The sequence below is a fragment of the Salvelinus fontinalis genome, chromosome 4, assembly GCF_029448725.1.
Source record: "Salvelinus fontinalis isolate EN_2023a chromosome 4, ASM2944872v1, whole genome shotgun sequence".
Classification (NCBI taxonomy): domain Eukaryota; kingdom Metazoa; phylum Chordata; class Actinopteri; order Salmoniformes; family Salmonidae; genus Salvelinus; species Salvelinus fontinalis.
In genome coordinates this window covers 35,028,945-35,042,684 of record NC_074668.1, presented here as the reverse complement: position 1 = coordinate 35,042,684, position 13,740 = coordinate 35,028,945, and the positions used below count along the sequence as shown (strand labels likewise).

At 42.6% G+C, this 13,740-nt stretch overlaps 1 pseudogene; it reads right to left on the bottom strand.

Moving 5' to 3' along the window:
* Positions 1–5,558: 5,558 nt before the first annotated feature.
* LOC129852858 (eosinophil peroxidase-like) lies at positions 5,559–11,960 on the bottom strand (annotated as a pseudogene).
* Positions 11,961–13,740: the final 1,780 nt, after the last annotated feature.

Below are 13,740 nucleotides of genomic sequence, written 5' to 3'. Positions count from 1 at the left end.
AACACAAAACGTTTTATTCAGCCTATAGTGCAGTGACATCAATCACCTGTTTATAATATTGGCCTATTCATTAGGATACTTCATAAATTATTATTATTCGATGTCTTGTTTATTATCTCTTTGTAATCTCTCAGTGCTGCGTACAATTACCGCTGCAGGTAACAAACCCAAATAAATAACATAGATACAACATTCCATTTGAATAAAGGCCTACTGCTGTCATATTTGTCCCAGACATATGCATGAAAGGCCTACAACAAGACAGCTAGGCCTTCATGTTGCAGCAAAGTTGTCTAAAGATTGTAAAATTGAGAAAGCATTTAATTCTAGGTTACTTGAACATGTAAAATGTAACATTTTAGCCTACGCATACATATTGCATCTCCAGCAAACTATTGGCCTATTTAGTTTGATATTCAAAATGTGGCCAACGTTTCTGTTCTATTGCTTGCGTTAGGCATTCAACTGTAAATGGTATTAATAGGATAACTGGATTAAAAGTCGAAAGCAACAAACCTGAATATCTTATTTGGCATTTTCAGTCGAGTCATCAGTAAACACAAGAGTGCACTGCTCTGACTGAACAATGCGCAGTGATTGAAAGCTGTGATTCGATTAAGGATATTAGTGCTAAACAATTGTGTCTGGTTGTTCTTCACTGCTACACATTCGTGCTGCTCATCCAAGACAGTGCTGTCAGTCTGAGGAAACACGGTTGGAACTTCTGTCTAAAATGATACAGATACAGTATATGTTAGATATGTTTCAAATGAACACAGGATCAATAATTATATCCGCTATAACAACAGGCAATGCAATGACAACACATCCATGAAAAATAATGTGGATTTATGTGTACATTTTACATTGTAGCCTACTCTATTTTTTTCTATTTGCTAAATAGATCATCAATATATATTTGGGGCACAGTTCCAAAATGTGGAGGAATCAGATATCATACTTAGATAGGATGTGAACCCGTGTTCAATTGAGTAAACCACATTTCAGTTATAAATGCGTTCAACCTTAATATAAAAAATATTCTACAGTTGGAAAGTTAAACCTCAGTTCCCATGTGGGTGTCACTGAAGAGCCTGCGCAGAAAAACCGATACATTTGCACTTGGTCTATCTGCAATAAACACTGGCTGTGTGTATTACGCGTTTTACTCAGGTTATTTGCACCATAAAATGAAAAACGATTTACATAAAAGTTGCTGACAAACTGCTGTTTCTATATGCCTGTTGACCTGTGTCCTCGAATAGCTGGCAGATCATACGTTTTTATGCATTATAATTTACAGAAACTTGTTTTTAATTAATTTCCGTTGTTTCTTTATCCATCCTTCTGTATCTGAAAAGGAAAGTTTTTTCATCCCTTGCTCCTTGCTGAGGCTATTGTCTCTGGATTGAGCTCGAGCCCCTGAACAATGAATGTAAATCTCCCCCCTTCGATCCCGCCTCAACCGACCATCTGCCAGCGCGCGACGGAGTCAGATGTTCCCCCAATTATAAGAACAGTCTTGCGGAATCCTTGCCACTGATTCTCCGCCCCTCCCTGAGTTCGTTCCATACTCTTCTGCCCCGCATCCCGACTTGTTTGATTGACAGCTCTGCTTAACCCGAAACCATTAAATAACTACAGATGCTGAAGTAGGTAGGCCTAATACACATATTGTGAATTCCTCCACAGAACACTACCAGAGATGACATAGCACCCATAGCTAAAATAACCGCACTTGCTTTTACGGATTTTGGCATTGAGGGCTGTCTAGGGCAGGTTTAGGCTACTTATTGTCAACTGTAGCCTACCTGCTTTATGTACCCACTTCCTCTCAGGTGAATTGAGTAATCTACTGGCAGGAGAAAGACCTTCTTGACTTGAGGACTCATGCAGGAGGACTATTGTCTTTAAAAAAGTAGGTTGCTCAGAAGCGCTTGAAGGACCCTCAGAACCTCCTCAATGCAAGGATTGCGCACTGAGTGTAGGATGGCTATACAGAACACCGCAAATAGTTGGGTGACATTAACTGACTAGATTTTATTGACATGAGTCCTGTTTGCACGTGGAAAATTAATGGACCAGTCATCGGGCTTTAGAGGGAAACAACCTGTTTAACTTTACAGATGAGTAGGCCTAGCCTATAGCCATGTAGCTATATCGAATGAAAAATGGATTTGCTCGCTTCGTAATATTGGAGCAGATACCCAGGCGAAAATGCGGATTAGTCAAACCACCTTGAGCGACACAAACGGCTTTCTAATCAATTTTACTCGCTGAGACGGTCAGCGTTTACGGGGTGTGGGGCGAGGAATCAGTGACTGCTAGACCGAACAATGGTGTATCGTGTGCCACTCGCCATCTCCAGGCATTCCCTCGCTCCCACGGGAGTACCAGCCGACACTTTCTGGGAGGGGGAGGGGGGGGGGGGGGGGGGGGGAAGGCCCAAGACGCAGCAGCTGGCTCGCGTCCCCTCTGTCCACTGCGGAGAGAACAACGGGATAATGCGGCCCACCACGTCCGTATCGATCGCTATATATTGCGCTCATTTATTTGTTTACTTATTTAGGTAAGTCCCCGGCGAATATAGACGACAACAATTAAAATGGTGCCCAGTCAGACCGCATCTTATGTTATCCTCTGCCCGCAGCCTATCATTCTATTGATTTTCTAAATCCTAATCTTTACTTCACGAATAAAGCAAACATTTTAATGAAAATGTTTAGGCTAGGAAAGATGTTAGTTTGACTTATTCGTTTGCTTTAATATTGTTGATGATTGGTTATAAGATAAGTAGGCCTATTAAAGTTGACAAAATCTTAATGTTCTGTTTTCTGTATCCTATATGCATATTGGTGTTATTTTTATAGCCAATATCTCTGTTACTCATTTTCCACAACGAAAACACGCACAGCCTAGCCTAGGCCTATGCACAAAACGTTATGTTGAGTTTATTGTACTTTTTTGGCACATATTGACTCTTTTAGGCCAATCTTCATAAAACGAACATTAAACATAGATTATTAATTATATGTGTGATAAACCACATACTGCAGTGTAGCCTATAGGCCATAATCTGAGCCATCCAAGTAGATTTTGAGACATTCGTATTCTGTGAAAAGTCCTACATCTGAGAAGAAGGGTGCGAATCGATGTGGAACCCTCACGCCCCCCTTTGGTTGAGCGTGAAGTGAACATGCTGCGTGTTGTGTGTATCGCTACTCCAACAATGTGAGGTGAGGTGAGGTCTTGACTTGAGGTGACACAGAGGAGCATGTGCATGTGTCATTTTATTGTATTCATAATTTATCATTTGAAAGATGAATCACAGTCAGAAAATAATTGTTTATCAAAGTATACTCTTCATAATAATTTACCTCCTCCCGAGTGGCGCAGCGGTCTAAGGCCCTGCATCGCAGAGGCGCCACTACAGACCCTGATTCGATTCCGGGCTGTATCACAACCGGCTGTGATCGGGAGTCCCATAGGGTGGCGCACAATTGGACCAGCGTCGTTCGGGTTTGGCCGGGGTAGGCCGTCACTGTAAATACGAATTTGTTCTTAACTTTCCAAGTTAAATAAAGAAAATAAATAAAAACATTAGAAAATTTACTGTGTAAATGTTGAAACATTAGCTTTAGAATTAATGTTTTGCCGACCCAACGGCAGGTAGGCTCCCTTCTTATTTGTCAGAATTTTACCATCACCCCAAAACTCATCATTAGCATATATTAAGTTATTAGGTTTTGTTCTAAGTGTTTAATGTGTAAGATCTAACGATATAATTGAATTAGCCAACAAGTTCATAAGAAGGAAAATACATACCAACAATCAGAAGAATGTCAAATGAAAAAAAATACAATTAACAATCATAAAGCTATCCCAATGCATATCCCTGATGTGGTAAGATTAATTGAATCTAACAACAATAATTGGATTTGGGGGGTTAGTCCTATCAGTGATTCTCCCACTCCTCTTTCTCTCCTATCTCTCCTTTCTCTCCTATCAGTGACTTGCCCACTCCTCTTTCTCCTATCAGTGACTCTCCCACTCCTCTTTCTCTCCTATCAGTGACTCTCCCACTCCTCTTTCTCCTATCAGTGACTCTCCCACTCCTCTTTCTCCTATCAGTGACTCTCCCACTCCTCTTTCTCTCCTATCAGTGACTCTACCACTTCTCTTTCTCTCATATCAGTGACTCTCCCACTCCTCTTTCTCTCCTATCAGTGACTCTCCCACTCCTCTTTCTCTCCTATCAGTGACTCTCCCACTCCTCTCCCTCCGATCAGTGACTCTCCCACTCCTCTTTCTCTCCTATCAGTGACTCTCCCACTCCTCTTTCTCCTGTCAGTGACTCTCCCACTCCTCTTTCTCTCCTATCAGTGACTCTCCCACTCCTCTTTCTCTCCTATCAGTGACTCTCCCACTCCTCTTTCTCTCCTATCAGTGACTCTCCCACTCCTCTTTCTCTCCTATCAGTGACTCTCCCACTCCTCTTTCTCTCCTATCAGTGACTCTCCCACTCCTCTTTCTCTCCTATCAGTGACTCTCCCACTCCTCTTTCTCTCCTGTCAGTGACTCTCCCACTCCTCTTTCTCTCCTATCAGTGACTCTCCCACTCCTCTTTCTCTCCTATCAGTGACTCTCCCACTCCTCTTTCTCTCCTATCAGTGACTCTCCCACTCCTCTTTCTCTCCTATCAGTGACTCTCCCACTCCTCTTTCTCTCCTATCAGTGACTCTCCCACTCCTCTTTCTCTCCTATCAGTGACTCTCCCACTCCTCTTTCCCTCCTATCAGTGACTCTCCCACTCCTCTTTCTCTCCTATCAGTGACTCTCCCACTCCTCTTTCTCTCCTATCAGTGACTCTCCCACTCCTCTTTCTCTCCTATCAGTGACTCTCCCACTCCTCTTTCTCTCCTATCAGTGACTCTCCCACTCCTCTTTCTCTCCTATCAGTGACTCTCCCACTCCTCTTTCTCTCCTATCAGTGACTCTCCCACTCCTCTTTCTCTCCTATCAGTGACTCTCCCACTCCTCTTTCTCTCCTATCAGTGACTCTCCCACTCCTCTTTCTCTCCTATCAGTGACTCTCCCACTCCTCTTTCTCTCCTATCAGTGACTCTCCCACTCCTCTTTCTCCTATCAGTGACTCTCCCACTCCTCTTTCTCTCCTATCAGTGACTCTCCCACTCCTCTTTCTCCTATCAGTGACTCTCCCACTCCTCTTTCTCTCCTATCAGTGACTCTCCCACTCCTCTTTCTCTCCTATCAGTGACTCTCCCACTCCTCTTTCTCCTATCAGTGACTCTCCCACTCCTCTTTCTCTCCTATCAGTGACTCTCCCACTCCTCTTTCTCTCCTATCAGTGACTCTCCCACTCCTCTTTCTCCTATCAGTGACTCTCCCACTCCTCTTTCTCTCCTAGTGCAAGAATAACAAACCAGTGATTTGACCTATTTTCTCCTTGATGATCTGTTAAAGCTTATCATACATTAAAATATAATAAAAAATGAATTTTAAAAGACAGAAAAAGTAGCTTAGTTGTAACCTGTGGGTCAGAGAGGGCTCTGGACAGTGAAGATCAGGTGCCCTGAGAAGAAGCTGTTGGAGGTCATGCCGTTGCCACCGTAGTAAGTTGACAGCCAGATCTTGTCCCCCTTGTTAAGCTGCAGCAGTGTGCCTCCAGTAGCCGTGATGAGGCTGTTCTGCTGGGTGGTGAAGGAATGCAGCACCAGCTGGCCGTTTCTCCGCAGGTCCACGCTGCCCACATTCTGTTATATGGTGCAATGGAACTCAAACTCGTAGACACCTGGCTCCACGCAGGTGAACTCCCCCATCCTGGTGTCGTAGTGGTTCTGTCCATTGTAGATTACCTCATAGGTTTGGATGGGCTGGCCTGGTTTGGGGTAGTTGCAGCCGAGCCGCACAGCGAAGGCAGATTTTGCGTAGATGCCAGGCAAACCACGTGGCCCTTGTGGTCCTGAGTGAGAGAGACTGAGGTTAGGAATGATGTCAACACTACAACAGACACTATTAGTCATAACAGTGGTTATGCTTCTCCTTGTTATATACTATTAGTGATATCAGTGGTTATGCTTCTCCTTGTTATATACTATTAGTGATATCAGTGGTTATGCTTCTCCTTGTTATATACTATTAGTCATATCAGTGGTTATGCTTCTCCTTGTTATGTACTATTAGTCATATCAGTGGTTATGCTTCTCCTTGTTATGTACTATTAGTGATATCAGTGGTTATGCTTCTCCTTGTTATGTACTATTAGTCATATCAGTGGTTATGCTTCTCCTTGTTATATACTATTAGTCATATCAGTGGTTATGCTTCTCCTTGTTATGTACTATAAGTGATATCAGTGGTTATGCTTCTCCTTGTTATGTACTATTAGTCATATCAGTGGTTATGCTTCTCCTTGTTATATACTATTAGTCATATCAGTGGTTATGCTTCTCCTTGTTATGTACTATTAGTGATTATGCTTCTCCTTGTTATATACTATTAGTCATATCAGTGGTTATGCTCTGGGGGACCTCATCAGATAACCACGTAGCACCTCACATCAGGCCTAGTGAGTGACTACCAGAATATTTATGACATAATACAGACAGTAATCATATACAGTGGCAAGAAAAAGTATGTGAACCCTTTGGAATTACCTGGATTTCTACATAAATTGGTCATCAAATTTGATCTGATCTTCATCTAAGTCACAACAACAGACAAACATAGTGTGCTTAAACTAATATCACACTAATTATTGTATTTTTCTTGTCTATATTGAATGCATCATTTAAACATTCACAGTGTAGGTTGAAAAAAGTATGTGAACTCCTAGGCTAATTTCTCCAAAAGCTAATTGGAGTCAGGAGTCAGCTAACCTGTAGTCCAATCAATGAGACGAGATTGGAGATGTTGGTTAGAACTGCCTTGCCCTATAAAAAACACTGACAAAATTTGAGTTTGCTATTCACAAGAAGCATTGCCTGATGTGAACCATGCCTCGAACAAAATAGATCTCAGAAGACCTAAGATTAAGAATTGTTGACTTGCATAAAGCTGGAAAGGGTTACAAAAGTAAAAAAGCCTTGATGTTCATCAGTCCACGGTAAGACAAATTGTCTATAAAAGGAGAAAGTTCAACACTGTTGCTACTCTCCCTAAGAGTGGCCGTCCTGCAAAGCTGACTGCAAGAGCACAGCACAGAATGCTCAATGAGGTTAAGAAAATTCCTAGAGTGTGAGCTAGACTTACAGAAATCTCCGGAACATGCTAACATCTCTGTTGACGACTCTACGAAACGTAAAACACTAAACAAGAATGGTGTTCAAGGGAGGACTCCACGGAAGAAGCCACCGCTGTCCAAAAAAAACCATTGCTGCATGTCTGAAGTTTGCAAAAGTGCACCTGGATGTTCCACAGCGCTACTGGCAAAATATTCTGTGGACAGATGAAACTACAATTGAGTTGTTTGGAAGGAACACACAACACTATGTTTGGAGAAAAAAGGGCACAGCACACCAACATCAAAACCTCATCCCAACTGTAAAGTATGGTGGAGGGAGCATCATGATTTGGGGCTGTTTAGCTGCCTCTTGGCCTGGACAGCTTGCTATCATCGACGGAAAAAAGAATTCCCAAGTTTATCAAGATATTTTTCAGGAGAATGTTAGGCTATCTGTCCGCCAATTGAACCTCAACAGAAGTTGGGTGGTGCAACAGGACAACGACCAAAAACACAGAAGTAAATCAACAACAGAATGGCTTCAAGAGAAGAAAATACGCCTTCTGGAGTGGCCCAGTCAGAGTCCTGAACTCAACCCGATTGAGATGCTGTGGCATGACCTCAAGAGAGCAGTTCACACCAGACATCCCAAGAATATTGCTGAACTGAAACAGTGTTGTAAAGAGGAATGGTCCAAAATTCCTCCTGACCGTTGTGCAGGTCTGATCTGCAACTACAGAAAACATTTGGTTTAAGTTATTGCTGCCAAAGGAGGGTCAACCAGTTATTAAAACCAAGGGTTCAGATACTTTTCCCACCCTGCACTGTGAATGTTTACACAGTGTGTTCAATAAAGACATGAAAACGTATAATTGTTTGTGTGTTATTAGTTTAAGCAGACTGTGTTTGTCTATTGTTGTGAACTAGATGAAGATCAGATAACATTTTATGACCAATTTATGCAGAAATCCAGATATTTCCAAAGGGTTCACATACTTTTTCTTGCCACTATACATGTAAATGGGGGAGAGAAGGGATGGTGGAGGAGGGTGGTGATTTTACCTTCTGGACCTGGTGGCCCTCTCGGTCCTACTGGTCCTTGTTTAGTCGAGCCAGTTCCACCAGATTTGGGATCTGTGTTTGGATCCAGACCAGGTTCAATAAAAAATTATAATAGAAATCATGTATTACTTCCTGTATATATTGACAAACTAATATCTTTCTAACTCACACTTGAGAACACACAAACCCCAGTAAGGCTCAGTTAAAGAGAGATGTATGTCACACGAGGCCTCAGATCAACACTCACTATCACCATTGTCCTTCCAGGGGATGAGGTCGAAAGCAGGGATGTCTTCACAAAGGGTGTAACCGGACTCACGGGGGTGATACTGGAAGGGTCTCTCAGGGACATCAGCGATGCCAGTGTTGTCACAGGTGATGCGAGCCAGAGATGTCTTCCCCAAGCTTTTTTTCTGATCCTCGGTGAAGACTATCGTTTTCCCACCACAGTCTAATACACAACACAAATTATGGTGATAAACAGGGTTTTTGTAAATTATGACTGAAGACTCAGAGATATGAAAGTCCAAATAAGACATTGCTGAGTCCTTTCTAAAAAAAAAAGGCTCTGTTAATACAGTCAAACATGCTGTGGATTGAGAGTCTATAAACGACCCTGCCTAATCAATGTTGTCAGGAGTCCCATAGAGGTTACGCAGGTTCTGGGCCAGCTCAGTGTTGTTTATCACCATTGCCAGGTTCTGGGCCTAGGACAGGTTACATATCCCACACCATTTGTTGTAACCTGAGAGGGGTAACAAGAAGATGAAGTGTTAATTGGCAGCCTTTTACAGAAATACAGTATCACATAGAAGACAGTGTGGAGAGCTTTGACAGTAGTCCTCCCATGTGTGGTATAAGTGGAGTAAAGTTCTACTGTAGAGAAAGATAAGCTTCTAGATGAGACAGTTAATCAGAGAGAGGGAGAAATAGAGGATAGGAGACAGAGAGAGGGAGTACCTTACCGGGGAGTCCGTGGTCTCGGTTGAGAGAGGCCATGACCAGGGACATTTTAACGGAAAACTCAAACAGCCTATCTCTCAGCTCATCATGTGGTCCTGAGTGTTCAGTTTTGCCTGACGACCCACCAGCCACCTCAGCATAGGGTCCAAACCACCTTTTTTTAAACTTTATTTAACAAGGTAAGTCAGTTAAGAACAAATTCTTATTTTCAATGATGGCCTTGGAACAGTGGGTTAACTGCCTTGTTCAGGGGCAGAACGACAGATTTTTACCTTGTCGGCTCAGGGATTCAATCTTGTAACCTTTTGGTTACTAGTCCAACGCTGTAACCACTAGGTTGCCTTCTACCCCATCATGTATTACTGCTACCTGGGGGAGCAGGTAGCAGTAAGGCCTGATCCAGCTATACTTTAGCAGTAATAATAATACAACCTTATTTTGATCTATACACTTTTAGTGTGCAACGGGGAATCACTTATGGGGAATGTAAATGTTCCCCTGAGACGTGGGACTTAGAGTTGTACCTTCAAAGACAATCCTCCAGGGGGCGAAGAAGGCCCTGTGCAGCAGCGGACTGGGGAACTGGGCGCTCTCATTGTAGTTCTCATCCAGACGGAAGATAAAGGGCTGGATGGAAAGGTGAGCGAAGAGGTAGGCAAACACATTGGAGATGCTGGAGTCGACATTCTCATCACAGCCAGGGTAGGTGGACTGCTGCCTTGCAATGAAGTCTGGGCCCACAATGTGGAACAGGAAGTCCCTGAAGGTGATCACCTGTGAGAGGAGGAAGGACATGTGTGACAGTTTAATCACCCAGCAACTCAAACCCATGTGTGTAGGTAACTACAACTATGTTATGACCTTTGTAACTTTGAACTCCATGTACAGATAGAAACTGAGCTAAATTAAATAGATTTGTTATTAGGCTCTCATTGGAATTACCTGGAAGTAGCCTCCCATGATCTTGCGGGTCTCCTGGTAGGTGATCTCTCCAGTCCAGTGAGGGTTGAGCTGGGTGAGGGTGCAGGTCATACGGTTGTGTTCACGCAAATCATTGTGTGCATGGAGGTCAGAGCAATGTTCAGGATGCGGTTGGACACCTCCCTCACCTGGACAGTTGGAGAAAAGGATCCCTCTGGTGAGACTGAAGGAAAGGTTGCTGCAGTGCCACTAGAGTACTAAGGATCTTACTGCTAACACTATCTTAATCCTAAGGATCAAGATAACAAGGATAGTTAATAGTGTAGCTTAATCAGTATGATAATATTGGTAATGATAATATGGTTGTAGTACCAGGGGGAGGAGGTTCCCATTGATTTGCATGTTCGGATCCCAGCACTTAGCCAGTGAGATGCCATCCTCATACTCAGCAAGGAGCCAGTGGGTGAAGGGTGTGTTGGCAGAGCCTCTTCAAGGGTTTTCCCTGGAGAGAGGGGGAGGGAAATATAAATTGAAAAAATGAAGGAGATGCCATGGTGATATTCATGTTTTTGGCTTGCATCACTAGTCAATTCCTTCCTTCAGTGATTTTAGGCCAGTTTGTGTTGTGCAACAACAGGATGGTGTAGAAGTCTTGTTACTTTGATGCCATTATTTGGCTTACCTGTTGTTACAGACACTGGTGGCTGTGCGGAACCTCTTCAGGTTGGGGTGGTTTTGCAGGAAGTGGGGCGGGCCATGGCTGAGCAGCAAGTCAGATCAGCAATAGTCTCCAGATCCTCAGCAGAGATTAGGTCTGTGCGGAAGACAGACAGAGAGCCAGTGAGCTGTGTGATCTGAGTGTTGATGGGGACATGTGAATGGAGAAGTGAGGGTATTTTTCCTAAACCCCGGGGAAATGCCAGAAAGGAGACGTGTGTGTCTGGAGATGTAACTGTGAGAAAAACAGGACAGAAAAACAGGTGTGTGAGAAACAGGACAGACCTGTGGCGTTGAGTGAGTACTTATGGATGCTGTGGTTTTTTGGTAGATCTTTCGAGGGGTGTTCTCCATGTTGTCTACAGCCCACACCCGCTGAGCGGGTGTCCCGGGCAGGCTGCTTCAGCAGCTCCAGGATGTCTGCATCTACCAGCAGAATTACTTTTTACGTGTGATAAACTCCTACATGGAGGCAGTGCCGGGACATGAGCCAATGGTATAACTCACTGATACTGTATGTAGCATCGCACGCCAGGCATCTAGGCGCTCTTACAGTGAGCTATACACGGCTGTGAAGTTATGTGGTGTACCATAAAGACATTTCCACATAGAAATATACATTCTGTACAATACATACACAAACTGAAACATGTTCTGTGATTCATACATGTCACTGAAAAATATATTCCTCTCTACGATCTACCAGGCTCCAATGGAAAATTTCAAAGAAGGGTTTTCAGACTCACTCTTTTCTGGATTACTCATAGTCCGCATCCACTCTGGCCTCGGCATCATTTTACATCATCCTGCTCAAGCGCCCTTCTGAAGACAAAATAAGTATCTTTCCATTTCTGTGACTGATATCCACATGTCATACGTATGTCTAGAGCTAGCAACATTCTATATGCAACAATTATTTATTCAATATTTTCGTCAAAGTTAATTTGATTGGACCATAATAAATGAGAGCACATTCAGGCATTTGTTACCAATTTATGTTCTGACCAATTTATGAAATAGTTTCTCTTTTCACCCTTTCACAGAATGCAGTCATTTTGGAAGTTTGATGAAAGGTGCTAAAGCCATCCCTCAAGTGCATTCACCTGGCTTAACAAGCACAGGTACAGCCCAAAGGCCAGAAGGCACAGAAAATGCAAAAACACACACACAGGATGTCATAAGTTTCCCACAGCCAGACGTGTGATGGATGTTGTGGTCACAAAACGAAAACGACACATACTCTGTGAACTTTAGATGTGTAATTTTTCAGATTGCTTTTGCAAGTTTTGAACATTTATGTAAAAACAAAATATGTACTATAATCAACCACAATTCATTCAAATTGTACAATTTATCATGGTCCAAACATACCAACACAGTCGTTAAGAGGGCACGAAAATGCCTATTCCCCCTCAGGGTGCTTACAATATTTGTCATGGGCCCTCAGATCCTCAAAAAGTTATACAACTGCACCATTAAGAGCATCTTGACTGGCTCCAACACCGCTTGGTATGGCAACTGCTTGGCATCCGACCATAAGGCACTACAGAGGGTAGTGCATATGGTCCAGTCTTCACTGGGGCCGAGCTCCCTGCCATCCAGGACCTTTACACCAGGTGGTGTCAGAAGAAGGCCCTAAAAATTGTCAAAGACTCCAGTCACCCAAGTCATAGACTGTTCTCTCTGCTACCGCACAGCAATCGGTACCGGAGTGCCAAGCTTTGGACCAAAAGGCTCCTGAACAGCTTCTACCCCCAAGCCATAAGACTGTTGAACAGTTCATCAAATGGCTACCCTGACTATTTGCATTGACACCATTTTCTTTTCACTTCGCACTGGCTTTATGCAAAGTAACTGGACTCTACCCACACACTCACACATACTACACTGACACACATGCGTGTGTGTGTGAGTGTTGCAGTAGATTGAAGTAGAAATGTTACATGTACGATTTGCAGGTAGAATGTTACATGTATAACTTTTAAATGCTTCCAGCGCTTCAGTCTTTTCTTTTTTCCTTTTTTATTTTACACCTGGTTTTGTTTGACAGCACCTTTACTGGGCCTTTAAATTAGTAACTCTTTACAGTTTACACTTAATGGGATAGTTCAAAGAAATAATGTATCCAGACAGTCTTGGGACTGCTCTTAAAGGAAAATTCAGCCCAAAAATCTTTGGCTGAGAGTTTCCTTTTGTGAGGGTGGAGACATCGGAACTCCCAATTTCTAACACGAATGGGCCCAGAACTTAAACACTCAACTGACCAAATGACACAAGATTTTAGTTCTAAGGAGTGACTGCAATCAACACTGGTTTTGGTAGAAAAGTCACTGCCAAGAAACGCTTATGTTAGCATTTTCGGACTAAAAACGTTATTTTACTTAGCATAGTGTGTCTGAAGTTACACATCACACTATTGTGTGACTGTTTTTGAATAAAATGTCCTATATATTTTCTTGAATATCCTCTGTATTGTGTGCTTATTGTTTAACCATTGATATGTTCTAAGGGCCATTTTGAGACCTTAAGGAGAATCCGTTACTGCTGAAATGTCTACCAATTTCATGTCCATCTTTTTGTGAGAAATTACATTGGTCACTCAAAACATTTATAAAGTATAAATAGTCCGCACTTTAGATGAGGCCTTACAAAAAGAGTTAGTAGAAGGACCTGTAAGAAACATATAATGAATTATCTTATGAATCATTATTAAATACTTTAAAAGTTGTTTATAAATGTGTGAATAACTAGGTTATAACATTTACAAATGTGGTAGTAGGTTTAATGACTAATAAATGAATCAACTATTCACTAATCCATTATAAATGCTTTAT